At 37.7% G+C, this 23,755-nt stretch overlaps 1 long non-coding RNA gene across 1 annotated transcript; it reads right to left on the minus strand.

The window, feature by feature from the left end:
• Positions 1-19,196: 19,196 nt before the first annotated feature.
• LOC111901687 (uncharacterized) lies at positions 19,197-20,530 on the minus strand. Its single transcript, XR_002853577.3, has 2 exons — positions 19,941-20,530; positions 19,197-19,826 (listed from the first exon to the last, which is right to left on the minus strand). It is a non-coding gene; the product is annotated as an uncharacterized LOC111901687 (long non-coding RNA).
• Positions 20,531-23,755: the final 3,225 nt, after the last annotated feature.

Genomic DNA, 23,755 nt, shown 5'->3' on the forward strand with positions numbered 1-23,755 from the left:
TGAACCTAGATGTATTTTAACCGCTCACCTATAAAGTAGAAGTATGTTCTCGAAAGTTGACCTACATCCCTATGATGCAGTCCCATTGCGGAGTCGAAGCAATTCCTAGAATGGTCTTATGACGGCCTTGGAATTTCCTATTGTTTATGCTCCCAGTTTAATCTTTGGCATTACAACTATGCATGCTTAAATCAATGTTAGACTTAATTAAATAAAGAAATTTGGAATTTAAACGTCGGTGTTAGAAACACGTACTAATATTTGCAGGCAGTTCCGGGGTGGTCTCTCCTTCGGTGATCGCAGGTACCCTTCCACCACCACTGGCATCCCTTGCTCTTGGGCAGTTCCTTTTAAAGTGGCCTGTTTCTCCACATTTGTAACAGGCTGGGCTTACTCCAGAGCCGGGGAACTGGTTGATGGGTCGTACCGGTGCCTTACAGAAACGGGTAGTGTGCCCTTTTCTATTGCAGTTCATGCAATGCAATTCTCTACAAGCCCCAGTGTGATGGAAGCTACACTTGTTACATTTCGGGAGGGTTCCAGCATATTGCTTTATGGGAGTGGGTGTGGTGAGGGTTGTGGCAGCATGAATCGCGACAATTGGCGTGGTTGTCGAAGTGTCACGGCTGGCTCGATGGTCGATGAGTTGTTGTGCCAACTCCTTGGCGCTGTCGAAGGTAGTTGGTCTTGAGGCCAATACACTATCATGAATCTGGGATGATAGCCCCCAAAGGTATCGTTCTATCTTCTTCTCCTCTGGGGTGACCATTGCAGGACAGAGGAGTGCTAGGTCATTGAATCGGGCAGTATAAGCTTCGAGATCCATTCCTGACATTTTGAGGTTCCAGAGTTCCTCTTCTAGTTTTTGCACTTCGCCTCTTGGGCAATACTCCTTTAGCATTAAAGCTTTTAGATCCTCCCAGCTTATAGAGTTAGCCACGGCAGGAGTAAGTGACTTAACTCGGCTATTCCACCAAGTAAGAGCTTTTCTTGTAAAAGTGAATGCCGCATACTTGACTTTGCTCGCTTCGGGACAAGCGCAGATTTCAAAGACTGCTTCGGTCCTTTCAAACCATTGCATCAGCGCGATAACGCCCCCGCTTCCGTCGAAAGAATCAGGTTTGCCATTTGTGAAGTCTTTGTAAGAACACTCCTTAGTGCGTCCTGTGCTGTCCCCCTGATTCGAGTTAGTATTCCCGGATCCGAAGCCGCCGGATCCATTTGTACCCATTTGCGACATTGCTGCCGCCACTGCTGCTGTTACGGCAGCTTGAAACATTATGGGATCAAACTGCGGAGGGGGCGGTGCTGTGCTCCCGGAGGGTCTGGACTTTTTCTTTGGCGGCATAGTCCTGTCATAAGTTGGTAGAGACGTACAAACGATAAGTTTTTAATAATAGAGACAAGTCAGAAGTTATCAAGCCAGACTTGTCTGTATCATGTTCTGTTTTAAAAGTATTTTGTATGTATTTCGCAACAAAGTCCTCGTGAATGAATTTTAGTGGTGGTGACTCAAATGCAACTAGTGATTTGTTTCGCCTGATCCCTTTCTAAAATTACTTGATATATATTAAGAATTTCTTAGAGTTACCATATGTATATTGATTGTAGTATGGGGTTCGAGGATAATAGGTTTACATCTTATTAACGTAAGGAAGATTCTGGGCAATGCTACGGTTCCCTTGAATAGTGTAGTCTCCGGATTCTGAAGGAGTCGAATGTCTCCACTTAACAACCTAGGTTGGTCGTGTTCTTCTTTCCAGGTTTCCAAGCACTCTACCTAAGGAGGCGTTGGGCCTTGAATAACCGGACGAGGGTTAGGATTTGGAACAAGGGCTATCAGAGTAGGTTCTCCACCTCAGGGTTGGGGTCAGGGCCATCAGCAAAGCCTTCGGCTTGGTGATCATCCAAAGAGATTTGGTACTCACTCTATGGCTCCTCTCCGAGCCATTTAGTATTGCCGTGGTTAGGGTAGTACGGGTCGTCGTGGAGAAGGAATTCAGCCATAATATCTTTGCGAGAAATGGGGATATAAGAAATAACTAAGTAGACGTACTAATTAGATAATTATAAGATGATCTTTATCAGGTACTTCAATATATTATTTAGGGTATACTAGTCACATGTATTTGGGACAGGATAGACCTTCGAATAAGCGATCCTAACTCTAAATCCCCAATCCAACGAGAACAGGAAGTAAAGCAAAGATTCACAGATTCTAAGCCTATGACGTCCTGGATACATATAGTTTTATTGTATCCTCTAGGCAGTTATTGACCTATTGATAAAATCTATTTAGTTCTCAAATAAGTAATTATAATAATTCCAAATACCCCTATGGTATTTCATTGTGGTAGTGTTGGTAAGTTTTTAGACTTGTTGCAACTCCTACGACCATTCCTGGGCATATGGTAATCATTTCTGGGTGAGACATAGTTGATCAGGCTATGTCATTCCCAGTCCTGACTATACATCCCCAAGCCTACTCGTATTGTTCAACAATTACTACTTTTGTCCCATCCCATCGTGATACTGACCCTAGTGTGTGTGTGCACATGCTCTTACTTTTACCGAAGAATCATTTGTTTCTAAAAGTATAGTTGTTTTGAAAACTTTTAAATCAGAGACTTTCGGTCCCAATGTATTTATAGTTTGTATATCTTATGTGGTTCGATATACTGAGTTCACTATAAACAATGCTCTGATACCAATCTGTCACACCCCCAAACCAAGGATGGCGGAAACGTCCAGGGGTGGAGGACTTCATGTACAGTATCACAACAACGTGTATAATAGTGCTCAAAGTAAATACAACCATCATAAATATAATTGAAAAAGTTACATCAAAGTATATGTTTACATGTTTCAAAATCAATTACAATATGATGACAAAAATAAATTGTTGACGGTTTAACGTCCCATCCTCAAAGCGCTGAAGTTTTCCTGTTTCACTGATTTCCTGAGAATACAAGTAGTTTTGAAAAAGAGTGTCAACAATTAAGTTGGTGAGTTCATAAGAGTTTTGTTTGGAGTAAAAACCGTTTTCCTTCTTAACATCGATGAAGTTTGATTTCCAGAAAATCCAATATTTTCTTAGTTAAGTGTAAACAGAATAATCCTAAATGATACATTGATGTATTCTAGATTTACCCGTAGATTTCCCCTATAATTGTCCAGCTTATATAAGTTATATAAGATTTAGGTTAGATAAAACGTCGAATGTAATGGGTCCGCCCTAGGTCCACAACCAAACAAGGAACAGGAGATAAGGCGGGCACCACCAATTCCAAGCCAATCTAGACTAAATTCTTGTATGACTCAAGCATATACGCTCAACGATTATAGTTGAAGTCTAACCATATGAAAATCTATTGTGATTATAACCTATACATATCATAGTTCACCGGGGAGTAATAGGGATTAGGGAACCTGAACTATGCATATGAATAGCTTATCAAAAGTGATGGTGATGGTGAGTGTAACCTATACAATGTGTTAAAGTGAATATAACCTATACATATCATAGTTCACCGGGGAATAATAGAGATTAGTGAACCTGAACTATGCATATGAATAGCTTATCGAAAGTGATGTGAATATAACCTATATGATGTGTTAATGTGAATATAACCTATACATATCATAGTTCACCGGGGAATAATAGAGATTAGTGAACCTGAACTATGCATATGAATAGCTTATCGAAAGTGATGTGAATATAACCTATATGATGTGTTAATGTGAATATAACCTATACATATCATAGTTCACCGGGGAATAATAGAGATTAGTGAACCTGAACTATGCATATGAATAGCTTATCGAAAGTGATGTGAATATAACCTATATGATGTGTTAATGTGAATATAACCTATACATATCATAGTTCACCGGGGAATAATAGAGATTAGTGAACCTGAACTATGCATATGAATAGCTTATCAAAAGTGATGGTGAATTCCTTTCTTGTAATTAAGTTCCTAGAGTAGATGAAACATAAACTATACCTATTATAGTTTATTACATTGTTTGTAATATGTATTTACCATAACTATACCAATTATAACTAACGAGTTCGTTTGTGGGGGTATAATGGCTTAACTATACTTATTATAGATTATCTTAATCGTCCATAGCGGCAATAACTCTTATGTAAGTGTAAGACCTTTAATATTGTGTTTGTTATATGAATGACCCTAAACTATACCTATTATAGTTTATCGATTGATTTCGTGGGAAATGAGCATAGGCCTTACTTGTCATAATTTATCAATATTTATATTTTAATGGATATAGCCTCGTAGTATCGTATATATATATATATATATATATATATATATATATATATATATATATATATATATATATATATATATATATATATATATATTTGTCAAACTTGTGAAGATGTAAATCCATGTGTTTTCTGATGTATGTCTATGTAGGAATACAAAATTTGTCATATATTGCAACTACACATATTCAACTAACGATGTATACCTTGCTCGACATGTTACAAGGTGAAATGAAATTTATTGTGTTTTTCTGTTAATAACCTTTTCTGTAACTGATATTGGAAAAATTGTAGAAAAATCATAAAATGTCCAAATCAGGTTCTGTAACTTCTGAGAGTTTGGAAAATGAGTCTAGTTTGTTCATAATTTTTATTATAATTTTTAATGATCTCTAACTTGGGTGAAAAAGTCCATAATCACAGACTGGTCCGGATTGATGTTTGAAATGATAGGCGGTTTTGTAAAAATCACCATAAATTGTAGAAAAATCGTATGGAGATGTGCAAGTAGTCATTTTAAAGCTAAGAAGTGGAACTACATGCACCTAAAACAGTTTTGAAAACAAAAATATTTAAGATGTCCAAAACAGTCCGTGAATGGAGTGAAACTTTTCTGATGAAAGCTGTTAGAAGAATGTAGTTATGTTCTAAGCATTTTAACTTGTATCCCCCCCCTAAAAACTTGAGAAAACGTGAAAATGTAGGGGTATGAACTCACCTTGTGTGATTTCAGTAGATAAGTGATGAAGAAGAGAAGTGTTCAACCCAAGAACACTAGAAGAACCGTTTGAAGATTCGAAGCTCTAACACAAATATAATGGAGTTTGTGTAAGATATCCATGATTTGAGTGGAAATAATAGAGGTAATCATAAAGGAAATGGATTATGCTTACCAAAGGTGGAGGAAACTCTCAAGATCAGCCATTGAATCTTGGATTTCTAGAGAGAGAAAGTGAGAGAGAAAGGAGTTTGATCTTCTTGTGAAATGAGAACAAATGAAAGAAAAATGAGGAGAGAGGATGATTATCCAGCCCTCAAAGCATGGAGGTGGCTTGTGAGGGAGGTAAAAAGTACAAGGTATGGTGGGGAGGAGTGTGGGTTGTCATGGAGTGGGTGAGGGGGGTTGCTTGTGTCATAAAATAAGGTAAAGTCAACACTCTTCTTTTTTGTACTTTACCAACTCTTTTTTTAATAAGATTTTATCCTTAAAAATGTGATTAAATCATTAATTTAGGGGCCTTATATTTAAAAATAAAGTTTTGGGTGAAAATCCCATGTTAAAATAATTAAAAATGGGTTTAAAACGCAAAAATATGCAAAAACGGGCGAAAAATGCAATTTCCAGCAAGTTTCTTCGGACCTAGGCCGAGGCTCGGTCCCTAGGCCGAAGTCTGGTCAGGCGGCGCTTGGGTTCGGACGCGGGTGGCTAGTCTCGGAAGCGAAGGCGCGAGCCGGAGGGAAGAAACGAAGCGAAGCTGGTCCGAGGCTCGGTCCGAAGTGAAGGCGAGAAGCGAAAGCGGGTTCGGTCCGAGGCAGGCTATCCGACGCGAAGGTAGAGTTCGGTCCGAAGGGTGGCTAGAACCGAAGGTACTGTAGTGAACAGTAATGAACAGTAGCTTCGGTTCGGACCTTCCTTCCAAGTTGGGTTCGGTTCGGATCTTCTTCCTTGCATGGTTCGGTTCGGATCTTCTTCCTTGCATGGTTCGGTTCGGATGAACAGTACTTTCGGTTTAGCTCATGAACAGTACTTTCGGTTCAGCTCATGAACAGTACTTTCGGTTCGGACCCTCATGAATAGTGCTTTCGGTTCGGTTCATGAATAGTACTTTCGGTTCAGAGGGTTCGTTTCCTTAAGTCCGTTTTTCGCGTAGACTTCCGTTCTTGGGCTATTTTTCGCCAAATTCGAGGGTCGGGATGCCCCGAGTGATTATGGAAAGTTGGGAGAGATTTCGAGGGAGATTTGGGAGAGATTCCTCGTTCTCAGAGAGATTTGGGAGAGATTTGACATACTTGGAGAGATTTCGCATACGAAGAGATACGTGAGAGAGATTTCACATACTTAGAGAGATTTGGGAGAGATTTGACGTACTTGGAGAGATTTCGCATACGAAGAGATACGTGAGAGAGATTTCACATACTTAGAGAGATTTGGGAGAGATTTGGCATACTTGGAGAGATTTCGCATACAAAGAGATATGTGAGAGAGATTTCACATACTTAGAGAGATTTGGGAGAGATTTGACATACTTGGAGAGATTTCACATATAAAGAGATATGTGAGAGAGATTTCACATACTTAGAGAGATTTGGGAGAGATTCGACGTACTTGGAGAGATTTCGCATACGAAGAGATACGTGAGAGAGATTTCACATACTTAGAGAGATTTGGGAGAGATTTGACATACTTGGAGAGATTTCACATATAAAGAGATATGTGAGAGAGATTTCACATACTTAGAGAGATTTGGGAGAGATTCGACGTACTTGGAGAGATTTCGCATACGAAGAGATACGTGAGAGAGATTTCACATACTTAGAGAGATTTGGGAGAGATTTGACATACTTGGAGAGATTTCACATATAAAGAGATATGTGAGAGAGATTTCACATACTTAGAGAGATTTGGGAGAGATTCGACGTACTTGGAGAGATTTCGCATACGAAGAGATACGTGAGAGAGATTTCACATACTTAGAGAGATTTGGGAGAGATTTGACATACTTGGAGAGATTTGGGAGAGATTTGGCATACTTGGAGAGATTTCGCATACAAAGAGATATGTGAGAGAGATTTCACATACTTAGAGATATGTGGGAGAGGTTTCACATACTTAGAGACATGTGGGAGAGGTTTCACATGCTTAGAGATATGTGGGAGAGGTTTCACTGGTGACCTTTTTGAGTGTCCGGCCACGCACTGCAAGGTCCTTAAACCCAGTTAAGCCTTGATTAGGGATCTTGCATACTCCCGATGAGTATGTAACATTGTTTTATCGGTTTGGCTCTCTACGTACCACTGTTTCAGGTTAAGGAGATTTAGGTGAACGCACTTTTCAATTTATGATCTCTCATTAGAATAGAGAGTTGTTTAGAAGTTACTTAACGTAAACTCTAGTACTCACGGCAAATTGGGTTGACCGGTTTGACTTGTTGACTTTTGTTGACTTTGACTTGACCGAAAATTGACGGTTGTCACATATTGTGTTCTAGTAATAGTTCTAGTATCTTCCTAAACTACCCATATGGTAGTTTACTAGTAATCTAACTTGTACGTATGGACATGGATGTATACCCTTTCTACCCAAGGGCATGGGATGGACTGGAAGGGCCTTTATGACTATATATGTACATATGTTATATAACTAATATTTAAACGACCTTCGGACGAGTACCCGATATCCCACCAGACCACATCTCAAGCGCGAAAAGGAAATAGGGTGAATAGCCTTCCTAAGTCTTTTAAACATTTCTTATATAACTATACATATAGAGGCATGCAATTTATAATTTAAAATCATAAAATAAGATTCGTAAAACCTTTGAACATAAATATTTTCTAAGAAAAGACCGACTTGATGTCGATCTATAAAATGGTTTTGAAGGCATGGGTTTGATAAAACAGTTTAGTATAAAGAACATTTGTTTGAAACAAAATTGTAAATAAGTTTGAAATTTAATATACAGAGTAAAATGTACAGTGTAATAAGGAGTTTTTAAACACATAAAGTGTTTATGAAAAACATTTGAAGGAAACTGTTTGGTAAAATGGCTAATGAGTAGCCAATCATTTGAATGCTGCTTATTAATCACATGTGATTGATATAATAATTAGCATAATTCTACTTGTATCCCCCCATAAAACATTTAAAAATAGTTTAAAACATTGATTAAGGGGTATGAATTCACCTGCAGTAAGTGACTGGAATTGAACGGACTGTTATCGTAAGGAAGGATCGGACAAGTGCTTGGTGTCAAGTGAAGACTTTAGACACACACAATGATCCTAATTACATATGAAGACATATGTATATAAATAATTAGTGATTAAAACACTAATTATACAAGTATAAACATTTTAACGCGAGGAAAACACTTTTGGTCAAGTGCTAGGAGGCAAATGGGTTGCAACAAAGGAGTGCAAAACATCTAATGGGAGTTTATGGTCAAATGACCATATGCTTTGGAGTTTACGGCCCAGGGGAGTAAACTCCTGGCCGTAAACTCTTAATAAGGTCTCTAAATGAAGCTTATAATTAATACAACTCTAGTGGTGAATTGTTTCAAGGCTAAATCAAGTGTTTGGGTGACATTTTCCCCCTTTATAGGGGTTTACGGCCCTGGTACCATATCCCATGGAGATTACGGTCGTAATCTCCTTTGGGGGAAGGTTTATGGTGCTTTCAAACCTCTAATTTAACAAGGAATGCATCAAGGCAATTGTTCAAGGCTTTAGGGGGATTTATGGCACCATTTGGCACCATTTAATGGAGTTCACGGCCCTGGAACATCTTGGGCCGTGAACACCTTTTTCTTGGTGTTTTAATGATGTTTGCTTGCTCCAAACACACTAGGGTACTTGTCCTAATTCAAGCCTAATCCTTAGGAAGTGTTTCAAGGCATTTTGACACCTAAACATGGAGTTCACGGCCCAAGAACCTCCTTGGCCGTGAACTCACTTTCATCATTGATTTTAATTGCTTTTGGTGTCCTAAACATGCAATGGTGGGTTCTAGTTCGAGTTCTAAAGCTTTGAGGGTCATTGGGACACTTTTGGCCCTTAAAACGGAGTTTACTCCCCAAGTGTTCTTGGGCGGTAAACTCCCAAATCTTGGGGTTTTGGTCCGATTTTGATGTTTTCTAGTCATATACACACTAGCATACAAGTCTAAGGTAGTTACAAATCACGGGGAAAGGACTAGGTAGCATTTAAGCCACATAATGGAGTTTACTCTCCAAGAACGTTCTTGGGCGGTAAACTCCCGAATATAGTTGTTTTGTTATGAAATTGATGTTTCTAAACACAATCTAAGTTATATAACATAACTAGATCGAAGTACTCACAGTTTGGGATAAAAACCCGAAGATCCGTGAGAGAGAATTTCGGCTTTTCTCTAATCGGAAATGTAACTAATGAACTATTTGGTTCAGTTTTCTATATATAGTCCTGAGATTTTTGGTAGAAAATATTTCTATTCCCGGAATGAACTCTAATATCCTATAGTATTGGAATAACAGTGTTGCACAAAACCCTAGTGCATCCACTCTCCTAATATCTCCTTAAGTGTAAATCCTGAAAACTGCCAAACTTATACTCGATGTCTGAATTTTCACTATAATTGTTCTAGTTCTATTGGCTTCAAATGGTTTGTACATAATGGAAATTTCGGGTTGTCACATCATCCCCCTGTTAAAGGGAATTTCGTCCCGAAATTAGAATTTAGGCAAGGAAGTAGGTACGAATGATCGGGTCGTGAGGAGGAAACTTACTAATTGATTGGTTCTAGCGCACCTTAGTGAAATCGGATTCTCGGTTGGACTCCCAACGAACCTTCACTAACGGGCGATGGTGTTGCTTCGTCCGCTTGACCTGTCGGTCGAAGGTCACTACGGTTCTAATACGAAGGCGAGGATCTCGACGAGTGGACTTACAAGAGTCCTAACGGAAAGGTATGGTTTCACGATCGAGACGCGAAGAGTATAATGTACGTTACTGAGTTCGCGGAGTAGGTCTAGTTTGCGAGATACAGGACTGATTCCGGTAAGAATCTCGGAGGTCCTGTCTATCTTGGATTTACCTTTCCACGCTTTACGAAGCGTATTAAGCGGTTCCCGAGTGAGACTTCCTAAAGAATTTGGTCTCTCACTTGGAATCTCCAAAGGTTCTTTCTCTTGCTTAACTTCCCAGTCAAGGGCCACTCCTTGCTGGGTCAAGGTCGTATGGGTTTCTGCAATTTGCGAGGAGTTCTGAATGAACTATGACAGTAGGTCGGTAAGACCTAGAATTTGGCGAATGACTGTCGGCGTCTCTGGTGTTGACAAATTTCTCAACTGTTTTGACAAATTGAAAGAGTACTCAGGATTCCCACATCACTAATAGTGTGTCTTAGGAATCTGACTCTTAAATTTCAATACTCGCGCCTAGAGGATTTTGTGAAAAGTTCCTCTGAAGGAAATGTTTCCATGGGTTTTCTTCTTACTAAGAGGGTAGATAAGTAAGTCAGTACATGGGGAAATGACGAACTGATCCAAGTAAGAAAGACGTACCCTACTCATATAGCTCATGAAAACTATGGGCGTATTGGTCCTATCCGAAGGGTATCACTATAGACTCGAAGTGTCCGTATCGAGTTCGGAAGATAGTCTTACGGACATCCTTCTCTAACACTCGAACTGGTGATATTCGGATCTCAGATCCATTTCTGAAAGTAATTCTTTCCTTGCGTTTGCTCAACCATTTCATCTATGCGAGGCAGAGATAACGATTTCTAATGAAAAATCTTGACGGAGTCCTCGATATCCGAGGCACATACGATGCAATCCGTCGATCTCTGGGAGAATAAGATTGGGGTTATCTAGGGTGAGAAGCCTAGTCTTCTAATTCTATTTATGTGTGGTTCGCTAAGTTGTCTGTACTGTTCTTGTGTCTCCGTAGGTGTTTAAGCAAATGGGAGATCCGTTCACGGGAGTCGTATTGGGTTCTAAGTTTGTTCACATGACGATGTGATTACTCGTAGTCTTGAGCAGTTCTCCGTCCTGAAGTTCATATTAGAATTCATACTTGGTTCACAATCACCATTTCGTGTATACGAGTCGTATATAATTAAGATTGAAAAGGTAGTCGAATAACTGATTCTTCTTTAAGCTCACATCCCATCGGGGAAAAAGAAGTTAAAGTGAAATCATCAATTCCAAACCTGTAGAACCTTGATTATATATCACTCTTATACATACATTCCTCTTAGTGATAGATCAATCGTATGAATCCTTGGATGGAACTTGACGTACTGCACGAGTGGTACTTCGGGGATTTCTTCGGAAAGAAAATAACTAAGAGGTACTCCTGGCATGAGTACTTCGGTGTTCTGATATGATGGCTTCGCTAAAGTGACATTTACTGACAAAGGGATGTACGTATGAAGCTGTTATGGCGTGGATCAAATTGAATCTAATCGTATGATAATGTCGGAATCATACAGAAAATTTAAAGACATTAGATTTGAACATAAGGCGTTTACAGACAAAACATAACCGTGCAACCATGAACAGAGTTACAGTACTTTAGATTTTATACTGGACTATTGCTGCGAATAAGGTATACTACAAAAGACAAGTATACCCAGCACGAGAATCCCTATACAAACAGGATCTCGCTAAAAGGTATTACTTTAGTTGCACTAGTTTCGGATAATTTATAAGTCTGTTACAACTAAACGCCTAAATTACATTAACGATGGTTCCGGAGTAGGCTCTCTTGCGGCTGTGATCCTGAGGATCTTCCCATCTGCACCCGAGTTCTTTGCTATTGGGCAATCTTTCTTGAAGTGTCCAATTTCACCGCATTAGGGACAAATCAGGACAGCACCAACTTTGGTGGTAGAAGTGAAGTGTCGAGTAGGAGTTATGGGGACGCGGTTGCTTTCGTTGATCTTCCCTTTTGGGCAATTTCTATAATAGTGCCCTGCCTCACCACAACTATAGCAAACTAGGCTTGCTCCAGTGGTGGAGGTAGTTCTACAGAAACGAGCAATGTGTCCCATCTTGTTGCAATTATTGCATTTCCAGGCTCGGAAAATTCCCTTGTGGTGGTGGTTGCACCGGTCGCACTTCGGGAGTGTTCCTTTATATGGTCTGCTCGGTACTGGGATGGCAGAGGTTTCTACTTGTGGTTGTTGCCTGGAAATTCTCTGAAATCGTTTGCGTTCCACTTTGGCTTGACGTTTTCTTTTCTTGAACTCTGAGTTGTTGTTTTGGGTGGTGGCGACTGTTACTATTTGTTGATTCCTCGGATCGTTAACACGATCAGGATTGTCAGCTTCTTTTTCAGCCTTGTTTGCGTTGGCAGTGCTGCGATTTGCCAGGACTGCCGTCACGGCAGCTGTAACGGTGGCTTGAAAAGTAGCGGCGTCCATAGGAAAAGTAGAGGTCTCGTTGCTTGGCTGGTTGTTTCCGGATGAGGACATGATTCTGTTACACGAAAGATAAGGATTTTGTGAGCGATTCTGGTTGAACCTAGATGTACTTAGATTGTTCAAGTAAGGAGTAAGACTATGTTCTCGAAAGGTTGACCTACATCCCTATGATGCAGTCCTAGTACTAAATGGGAGTGAGTTTGTGAAATAGTCTCAAGACGTTTGCCGTTCAAGCCGAGGGATCGATGGTTGGTGAATAACAAGATCCAACCACTGAAAGAGACTTGGAGATGTCTCCGGAGCTAAAATATTATACTCCAATGACTTGACTAAAGCATGTTTCAAATAGGCTTCAATGAAAGTACATTAAGAGTACTTGAATAAAGAATGACACGAAAGTTAGCCGACTGTCAATATCTTTGATATTCATGACGTAAAGATTCAGGAAAATGACCTTGTAAAGGTCTTACATCATATCCAGAGAAGATAGTTCTTGACAGCATAAGGACCTAACCCAAAGTACTTACAGTATAAGGTAATTTCATAGAAAATGCCACATCGGCCAAAGACAGAAAAGCGATTCCTTTTAATAAGGAAAATAAAGTAAGGCGTCTACTAATGGCGACGGTCATCCCTCTGGTGAACTCTCAGTTCAGCCAGTTGACATTCCACATCAAGTAGGTGTCTTTCGTACACCTTCTGGCATACTCGGAGCTCTATGACTTCGGCTCGTGATTCAGTCAGTGCTTGCAGCTAGGTCTCATGGTTTCTCTCTGATCTCTCGCGAGCATCTTCTAGACGAATGGTGCGGAGGGTATGCATTTTAGCATCGGTGACAACTTCGGTAATCTGATATAGGGCTGTCCTGCCTTGAATCTCATTTCGGGCCACTCTGCGGATCAAGATTGGCAAGATTCTATCTGCTGAGCCCCCATTACTCAGGTCATAGAAGCTTCGGTCACCATTAAATGGCATGGGCTGATCTTGTCCTTGGCTCCATGTTTCCAAGCATTCCACTCACTCAAGCGTCGGGCCATGAAAAGCCAGACGAGGGTTAGGAATTGGAACGGGAGCTGCTCGGGGTAAGTTCTCAACCTCTGGTTCGGAGTTAGCATCTTCAGAAAGGTCTTCATCATGGTGATCATTCAAAAGGATATGATGATCATTATCTGGTTCTTCTCCAAACCAACCAGCAATGACCTCGTTCGGAAAGTACTGGTTGCCGAGGGGATGCAGTCCAGCTATGTTTTCTATGCGAGAATTTAGGGTAAGAGAATAATTATTAGACGAACTATCTAGATAATTATTTAGAAAACCTTCATTAGTTACATCGCTATTTGTGAAGTGCATACCAGTTATGTGTAATCTAAACAGGATAGACCTTCGAATAAGTGACCTTAACTCCATATTCACACAGAATAGGGGTGAAGTAAAATTTTCACAGATTCTAAGTCTATAACATCCTAATTACATATAGCCTTAGTGTATCCACTTAGCAACTATCAACCTAGTAATGAAGATCCCGTTTTAGTTCTACAGTATAAAGTACTTATAGTAACACCAAATACTCCTATAGTATTCTAAAATTTAATGTTATGTTCTATAGTTCTCATTGTGGTAGGGTTGGTAAGATTTTAGACTCGTTGCAACCACACAACTACACTTAGGCACATGCTAGTCAACCCTCAGATAATATAGGTGATCATGCTATATCTTCCTAGTTTTGGCCATATGTCTCTAAGCCCACTTGTGTTGCCCAACAATCGTAATTCTTTTGTATTGTCCTAGTGACACTGATTTTAGTATGAATGCAGGCACGTATACTTTATTAAATATTTTATTATTTAAAGTATAAACTCTTGGTCAGAGTATTTTTAATCCCTTATGTATTTATAGTTTGTATATCTTTTATGGGTTGATATACTTAATTCACTATAAACAATGCTCTGATACCAATCTGTCACACCCCAAAACCAACAACGGCGGAAACGTTCTGGGGCGGAGGACGTCATGTATAGTATCACAACAATGAAAAGTAGTAAACAAGCAACAACATCATCCATTGCATTAATAATATAATTATTATGCAAGTGTGTTCTGTCAAATTTTGATAAACACTAAAGCATATATCAAAATGAAAGATGAGTCTTCAACGAGCTCCATCTTCCCTAATCCTTGCGTCGGTACCTGTCTATGTTGACCTGAGGATACAAGTAATTTTGAAAGCGAGTATCAGCTTTGAAGCTGGTGAGATCATAAGTATTTTAGTGTCTTAATTTGTATGTAAGTATTTGTATGTATATGAATTGTAAGTATTGAGAATGTATATGAACTGTAAGTATAAAAATGTATATGAACTGTAAGTATAAAAATGTTTTGTATGATCCTAGGAAGCCCTATGTTTCCTACTAATTGTATCCTTCTACCAAGGCATCTAGTGTCTATGTGTATGGCTCACGTAAGAGAGTGTATTTTCCCAAATCTGACTATCATTAATCAAAATATAGTTTCTACATTACCGTGCTTCATGTGAAAATTTACGAAGTGAATGTAATGGGAAAAGAAATAGTACTATGGTGTAGTGTCGAACTACAACTGTACCTATTACCTTAAATCTAGGGTAATACTTCCAAGTACTATAGTATTTGTAATAAATAACTACATCGGTACTCAACTGCCTTATTTGAGGTGATAAGGTATAATGTGATGTCTAGATCCCAGGCTATACGCTCCCCTGTCAAAGGGATTTTGGGACCTACCCACGACCCCTGCATGTATGCAAGCCGTGAGCATCTACATTACTATGATCATGTATACTCGATATAACTATCACAATTGCATTGTGATTCATCGGTATAGTTAGATCCTGAACTGGTTCCATGCTATAGCACCTAGTGACGTTTGTCCTATGTATACGTAAGTGTGATCATGTAAGTGATCATGTAGTTGTTCTCATGTAAGTGTGATCATGTAAACATATCTATGTAATAGTATAGTAATGTACTGTAATGTTATAGCTGTAATGTATGCTCTCTCTCTCTCTAGCAAGTATAGTAATGTACTGTAATGTTATAGCTGTAATGTACGTGCTCTCTACTTAGCAAGTATAGTAATGTACAGTAATGATCTAGAAAGTATTGACTCATGAATGAACTGACTCATTGTATGATATTGTGTTCTATTAATAGTTCTAGTATCTTCCTAAACTAACCATATGGTAGTTTACTAGTAATCTAACTTGTACGTATGGACATGGATGTATACCCTTGCTACCTAAGGGCATGGGATGGACTGGAAGGGCCTTTATGACTATATATGTACATATGTTATATAACTAATATTTAAACGACCTTCGGACGAGTACCCGATATCCCACCAGACCACATCTCAAGCGCGAAAAGGAAATAGGGTGAATAGCCTTCCTAAGTCTTTTAAACATTTCTTATATAACTATACATATAGAGGCATGCAATTTATAATTTAAAAGCATAAAATAAGATTCGTAAAACCTTTGAACATAAATATTTTCTAAGAAAAGACCGACTTGATGTCGATCTATAAAATGGTTTTGAAGGCATGGGTTTGATAAAACAGTTTAGTATAAAGAACATTTGTTTGAAACAAAATTGTAAATAAGTTTGAAATTTAATATACAGAGTAAAATGTACAGTGTAATAAGGAGTTTTTAAACACATAAAGTGTTTATGAAAAACATTTGAAGGAAACTGTTTGGTAAAATGGCTAATGAGTAGCCAATCATTTGAATGCTGCTTATTAATCACATGTGATTGATATAATAATTAGCATAATTCTACTTGTATCCCCCCCATAAAACATTTAAAAACAGTTTAAAACATTGATTAAGGGGTATGAACTCACCTGCAGTAAGTGACTGGAATTGAACGGACTGTTATCGTAAGGAAGGATCGGACAAGTGCTTGGTGTCAAGTGAAGACTTTAGACACACACAATGATCCTAATTACATATGAAGACATATGTATATAAATAATTAGTGATTAAAACACTAATTATACAAGTATAAACATTTTAACGCGAGGAAAACACTTTTGGTCAAGTGCTAGGAGGCAAATGGGTTGCAACAAAGGAGTGCAAAACATCTAATGGGAGTTTATGGTCAAATGACCATATGCTTTGGAGTTTACGGCCCAGGGGAGTAAACTCCTGGCCGTAAACTCTTAATAAGGTCTCTAAATGAAGCTTAGAATTAATACAACTCTAGTGGTGAATTGTTTCAAGGCTAAATCAAGTGTTTGGGTGACATTTTCCCCCTTTATAGGGGTTTACGGCCCTGGGACCATATCCCATGGAGATTACGGTCGTAATCTCCTTTGGGGGAAGGTTTATGGTGCTTTCAAACCTCTAATTTAACAAGGAATGCATCAAGGCAATTGTTCAAGGCTTTAGGGGGATTTATGGCACCATTTGGCACCATTTAATGGAGTTCACGGCCCTGGAACATCTTGGGTCGTGAACACCTTTTTCTTGGTGTTTTAATGATGTTTGCTTGCTCCAAACACACTAGGGTACTTTTCCTAATTCAAGCCTAATCCTTAGGAAGTGTTTCAAGGCATTTTGACACCTAAACATGGAGTTCACGGCCCAAGAACCTCCTTGGCCGTGAACTCACTTTCATCATTGATTTTAATTGCTTTTGGTGTCCTAAACATGCAATGGTGGGTTCTAGTTCGAGTTCTAAAGCTTTGAGGGTCATTGGGACACTTTTGGCCCTTAAAATGGAGTTTACTCCCCAAGTGTTCTTGGGCGGTAAACTCCCAAATCTTGGGGTTTTGGTCCGATTTTGATGTTTTCTAGTCATATACACACTAGCATACAAGTCTAAGGTAGTTACAAATCACGGGGAAAGGACTAGGTAGCATTTAAGCCACATATTGGAGTTTACTCTCCAAGAACGTTCTTGGGCGGTAAACTCCCGAATATAGTTGTTTTGTTATGAAATTGATGTTTCTAAACACAATCTAAGCTATATAACATAACTAGATCGAAGTACTCACAATTTGGGATAAAAACCCGAAGATCCGTGAGAGAGAATTTTGGCTTTTCTCTAATTGGAAATGTAACTAATGAACTATTTGGTTCAGTTTTCTATATATAGTCCTGGGATTTTTGGCCGAAAATATTTCTATTCCCGGAATGAACTCTAATATCATATAGTATTGGAATAACAGTGTTGCACAAAACCCTAGTGCATCCACTCTCTTAATATCTCCTTAAGTGTAAATCCTAAAAACTGCCAAACTTATACTCGAAGTCTGAATTTTCACTATAACTGTTCTACTTCAATTGGCTTCAAATGGTTTGTACAGAATGGAAATTTCGGGTTGTCACATGATGTGGCGTCATTCACATGTGGCTTCCTTCACATTTATCTCTCAATATATTTGGTCTAAATAATCCCTAAACATTTTTTGTTGTTTTAATTTCTATCACATATAAAAAAATATCAATAAGATATATGATAATTTTGGAATTAGGTCTAATTAACGAACAAACTAATGAATAATTATTCTCAATCACATAAAAAAATATCAACAAGATTTACTTGTGAAAAAAAATCCAAATTAAACGATTTAGTTGTTATCAGATCAAATAAAATTAGAGTTAGATGAGGTGAAATTGATTGAAGCGAAAGTGATACGATTTTGAATCCAACACAAATCAGGTTTCTCGAATCAAAGAAGTATGAAGTGAGAAAACCGACAAGAAGAAAGCCTTTATTCTCTACATTTGGAGCATATGAGCTTCATGGAACACCTGATGATGACGAGTAATAGAAGTTGTAATTTTAGTAGAAATTGTTGTATTCTTGGTCTAGTTGCACAAATTTGCCTCTCTCTTTAATGTGTATTTGTTGAACCTGAGTTTTTTCTAGTGGAACTCGGATTGTTTTCTACTTAAAGGGATGAGGTCGTAAAGAATACCCATAGTTAGATGGGATTTGGTGGGATGCACAAATAATATTTGTTTGGGGATGAAAAGATAACGGTTTAAGTGAAATCCGGAAAATAGAAAGAACGAAAAAAATCCTAATAATCACAAAACGCCTTTGTGGTGGAGGAATTAATAAAAAAAAAATCTAAGCTTTGTGATGAAGTCGAGTTCGGGAAACGTGGTTTTGAAGTTGTTTCATGCCTAGGTGGTGAGCTTTCGAGTGTTAAGAAGGCCGCAACAGTAGATTTCAGCTTGTTATCGAAGGAAGTAGGAAGATTAGCGATGGGGTTAACCAAGGTTGGTGTAATGGTGGGTTTAAAAGAACATACCGGATCTAATGAAAGATTCTCCATGAGCATGTTCAACATACCGGATCGAATGAAAGATTCTCCATGAGCACGTTCAACAAAAATTAAATTTATTTATAGCGTTAAAAATAGAAATTTTCATTAAGTATATTTGAACGTTATGGATAATAAAAATGAATAAATTACGTTCTCTTGATTTTGTAAATATAAAGAACGTCCAAAACGAAAATCGTATGAGAAAGTTACGCTTCTTTAAAGGTATAAAAATCAATATTTATCTAATTTTCCTGAAACAAACCGTGCACTGCTTCGTTTGGGATAGTTATGAGTCTCGTAAACTATTTTTGAACACGTTTTTGAATTCAGATTATGTATACAATTATAATATTGTAATAGCACTACTATACACATGTATACAATTATAATTTTATAACAACACTACTATACACATGCATATATAAGTCATAGAGCCTCCAAACACTAATATCAATCATGTACAATAAATTTTGGCTCCCATTTACTTGCAATACTCGATTTCCCATACATATATCATATACATATATAACCAACCACTAATATGTGTATAAACACATTATATGTAAATATATATGTATACAATTTCCCATACATATTGTACTATACAACTGCACACTCAAATAAATAATACACAAAAGAAGTTTAAGAAAATATTGCGACGGTACAACTAAATCCAAAAAAATCTAAAATCATGTTCCTACAATACCACACACATAAGGAATACCACACACAATGAAATTGGACAATCCTACACTCAAAGCAAAACATATTATAAACAATTCAATTGAAGCTGTGAAAACAATAAACCAAAACACATCCATGTTCTTTCTTTCTGCATCGATCCCAGCCAAGAACACCTCCATTTAATCCAAGAACACCTCCAAATGGAGGTGTTGTGGTATTTCAGCTAGCCATAAAGGGCAGCTACACCCTTTGTTTCTCGTCTTCTTTCCCATCGATTTCACAACCCCGATTGTGCTCCTCCTTCCCTGTCAAATAAAGCAAACCAAACACCTTCCTTTTGATTTTCGATGTTTCTTTTTTCCCTTTCAAACACGGAACTTAAACATCCATTTCCCCTATCGATTCCTATCAAACATCAACACCCAAACATCCAATTTCCAATGATTTCTATCAAAAAAATAGAAACAAAATAGAAAGAAGAAGATCAGGGGAGTTTCCGGAGCAGCCCCGTCCACGTACCTTTCAACGATCGAGAGCAAATCCCACCGAAGTGGGTGTTTCCCCGGAGCAAACACGGGAGGCGACAGCCCCCTCTGATCCCTCGACCTCTTTCCTACCGCGACGACGCTGCTGCCCTACCCCCTCCCGTTCTTCCCTTCGGCCCGTCGAACCCAGGAGAACACATCGGTTTGCGAACCCGATCGACGAAACCCTTTCTGGCCTCCTTCACTTCGCAACCCGTTAGCCACACCGAACCCTCGTACCTCCCATTCACACCGAACTACCGTAGATGCCTTCGCCCTTCGACCTTACTGTTGCTTCCGTGCGTCCTCCTTCCTCTCTCGATCGAAAACCTCGCCCCTTGCAAGCTTTCATTCGTGTTTTCTTCTTGATTCTTCCTGATCAGACGAGGACCGAACCCCCAAATGATCTTTTTTTCCCGATTTCTGTTGAATCCGTGTGTTCCATTCGTCTGTTTCGTTCGTAATACTATATCTGTCTCTGCTTTTTTTTTTTGCCCGATCAGTCCAAGTGACGAGGGCATAAAGCCCTAATCCTCCTAAGCTTGAGCCATTAAACACATCTAGCCCCTCCATTTGCAGCTTTAATTTAAAATCAGCCTATTTGCAAATGGTTAGTCAAAACAGCCCTTATTTGAATTATCTAGCCAAATAAACCCCTCAATTGAAGGAGGCCAAAAATTTTGATTTAAACCATTACCATAAGTTCCTATAGTTTCTTTGTGATTTAAATAGTCCCTTTGTTTCTAAAAAAACTGCATTATTAGAGGCCAGAAATACTTGATCAAAAATAGTCCCTTTGTGATTTAAACCATTACCATAAGTTCCTATAGTTTCTAAAAAAAAATTGAACACAATAATCCTATTATTTTATTTGTTACAAAACAAACCCTTTCGGTTAAAAATATTACACAAAAACCCGAGGGTTTGTTGTAGCTCAAAAGACATCAAGATGTGGGTTCTCACGTGAAGTTTCACGAAAATGAAACCAATTCCATACAAATCGAACTCACACTTCAATGGTGAATTTCTACGGCCCCTCTTTTACTGTTTTAATATTTGGGAGAGAATACATGTGTGTCTATTAAAGTTTTGATGATTTTATGTTTTATATACAAAATAGCAACATACTTTATTATTGGTCAAAAGTTTACGAAATAGTAATCTAAATTGTATAAATCATATAAATAAAATTAGAATGCTATAAATGATATGATTACACCTCGTTGTGATATATTACCAAATAATATCAAAAATCACAAGATTATATGTTAAAGTATCAACTGGAGTATGAAAAAAATATACAAATGACCAAAAATATTATTCGAGTATAAAACGAAAGTACATAGTCATAATTGATGAAAATACCAAGATTATGAAAATATAAAATTAATAGTTTAAATTATTGAAAGATTGACTTTTAATATATATATATATATATATATATATATATATATATATATATATATATATATAAAAGTTATGTACGAATGAATGTAAATTTATTAATATATTTTTATATTAAAGATAAAATATAACTCATTCTACTAAGTTATAAATATTATTGCAATAAATAACATGATCGACTTCACGACTTAAGAGTTGTTATTTCCAAAATATTGTATAGTACTAACCATTTGAATTATAAATGTATTGGAATTTGTTGGTTTCACATTGGTTGGAACCAGAAAAATGTTAAAAAAAAAAAAAAAAAAAAAAAAAAAAAAAAAAAAAAACAGCCGTTATGATGCCCAAATCCTGTCATATCAGATAATAGATATTTGGAAATGTGTTAAGTCTTACTAATCTCAAATATCATAAGACTTCAATCAATAATTATTCCTAAACATAAAAGAATTATAGATGCTCGTCATACTTATAATTGACATTTTAGGATTAGGATACCTAGACTCAAAGTTAGGATCCAACACTCCCGGGTCTCTCTATAGAAGCTACGTTCATTTCTAAAACCATATGAGCTAGGATCATTTCCTAATATATATGGGCTACCTTGCAACAATACTAAGACCGTACATCTTAGCGGAAAGTCCTCTGTGTCATAACCGTTAATTAGTATGCATCTAGGAACGTCAAGTATACGTTCAGGATCGCATACTTATATGGGTTAACATCCCGCCACTGGTTGCTAGCTACAACCATCGGCTGACGAGTCGAAACGAGCATTGGCATTCCTAAACGATAAAGTCCATGATAATGAATAAACGTGGGTGTGGACGTTTAACACTAAAATTTCCAAGTGCTGGTGCAGAGGCATTCGTCACAGTTCGGTTATGACCTCATGATAGATCTCATATTTGCCTTGTTACCGTATAGAATCAGTATTGGGTTTATACGTGGTTTTTGTTCAGTGATACTATTTGAAAGAGACTGTATGTAGTGGGATAGCTTATGACTCAAAACGATAAGTGTCAATACCAAAAATTAAGTCATATAATATTTAATTAATATCATGACACGACTAAATGAGGTTTATTAACTTACAGCTAATAAGTTATTTATATAAACCATTTTTTACATGAAAACACAATTTGTATGTAGGAGGAGTTTTGCCCCACTGGTTAAGTGTCGGTTCCATAATTAAGTAAGATAATACTTAATTAATACTATGACACAAATTTACAAAGTTTATAAATTCAAAACTTATGAGTTTTACATATAAACTATATGAATGCTTGTACAAGGTTTCAAGGGTAAAATTAGCTATTTTATGTTTTCACAAAGAGTGATATGACTCTACTTTATATAAATTGTCATTCAAAATCCTTATATAAAATGTATTTTGGTCATGGGAGTCGTAAATTTTGATATAAGTTTGTTTTACTTATGTGTATTTTGCCAAAATTTGTACTTTTATATTTGAACAAATGGTATTTATAAATGAGTCCAAATACATTTCTATAACTCAATTATTTTATACTTTTGATAGAGAAGTATGTATTTATAAAAGATGGGTCACCAGATAAGTTTTATAAAGCGCATTCGCTTATAAAAAAAATACTCTGTGTCAAAACCTGTAGAATTCACCAATAATTTTGTTGACGTATCATAATGCACGTATCTCAGGTTATTTATTAGGTCGGAAGTGTACGTTAAAAAGACTCACTGTTACTTTTATTATACATTTGTAAACATTGGTTGTTAAACGTTTGTCACGATTTTGCAATGGCCATTATGAATGTAATTAATATTCCTGTTATAATATAAGATTGCAATTTATGTTCAATAACTGTGATTACTAATTTACGCTGCGCACCTCGACATTTTTGTCGGTGGCCGCGAGTGTGATAGAGTCGAATAACACAAGAGCAGGCAAGTAATTCATTAAGAATGTAGCTGTTAGAAATATAAACATATGCATACCATAAAATAATTGACAAAATGATAAATAGAAACAAAACCATGACCTATCTTGGCCACTTGATCCATTCATGGTTGTCTTGATAGATCCAAAAAGCTCCGGTATCTGCCCCCGGACAACAATCACTACCTCACTAGATATCAACGCCCTAATCTCCTCCTCAGTCAACCATGACCTATCTTGGCCACTCGATCCAACTCCTGGCTCAAATCTCCTCGTAACCACCATACTGAAAATAAACCAGAAAATATCATATGAGGCGCAATTCATGCCATATGAGCTATTCCAAAAAACAAAACCCTAGGGGTTGTGACTTCCCTGCTACGCGTACGGGTCCAGTGGTTCCAATAGCACAGGCCTATACTACCTTCCGCACCTACCTGTGTTTGTCTCAAAAGATCATCACAACGACCCTAACATCACACACTAGAATA

This window comes from Lactuca sativa, chromosome 6, assembly GCF_002870075.4.
Source record: "Lactuca sativa cultivar Salinas chromosome 6, Lsat_Salinas_v11, whole genome shotgun sequence".
Classification (NCBI taxonomy): Eukaryota; Viridiplantae; Streptophyta; class Magnoliopsida; order Asterales; family Asteraceae; genus Lactuca; species Lactuca sativa.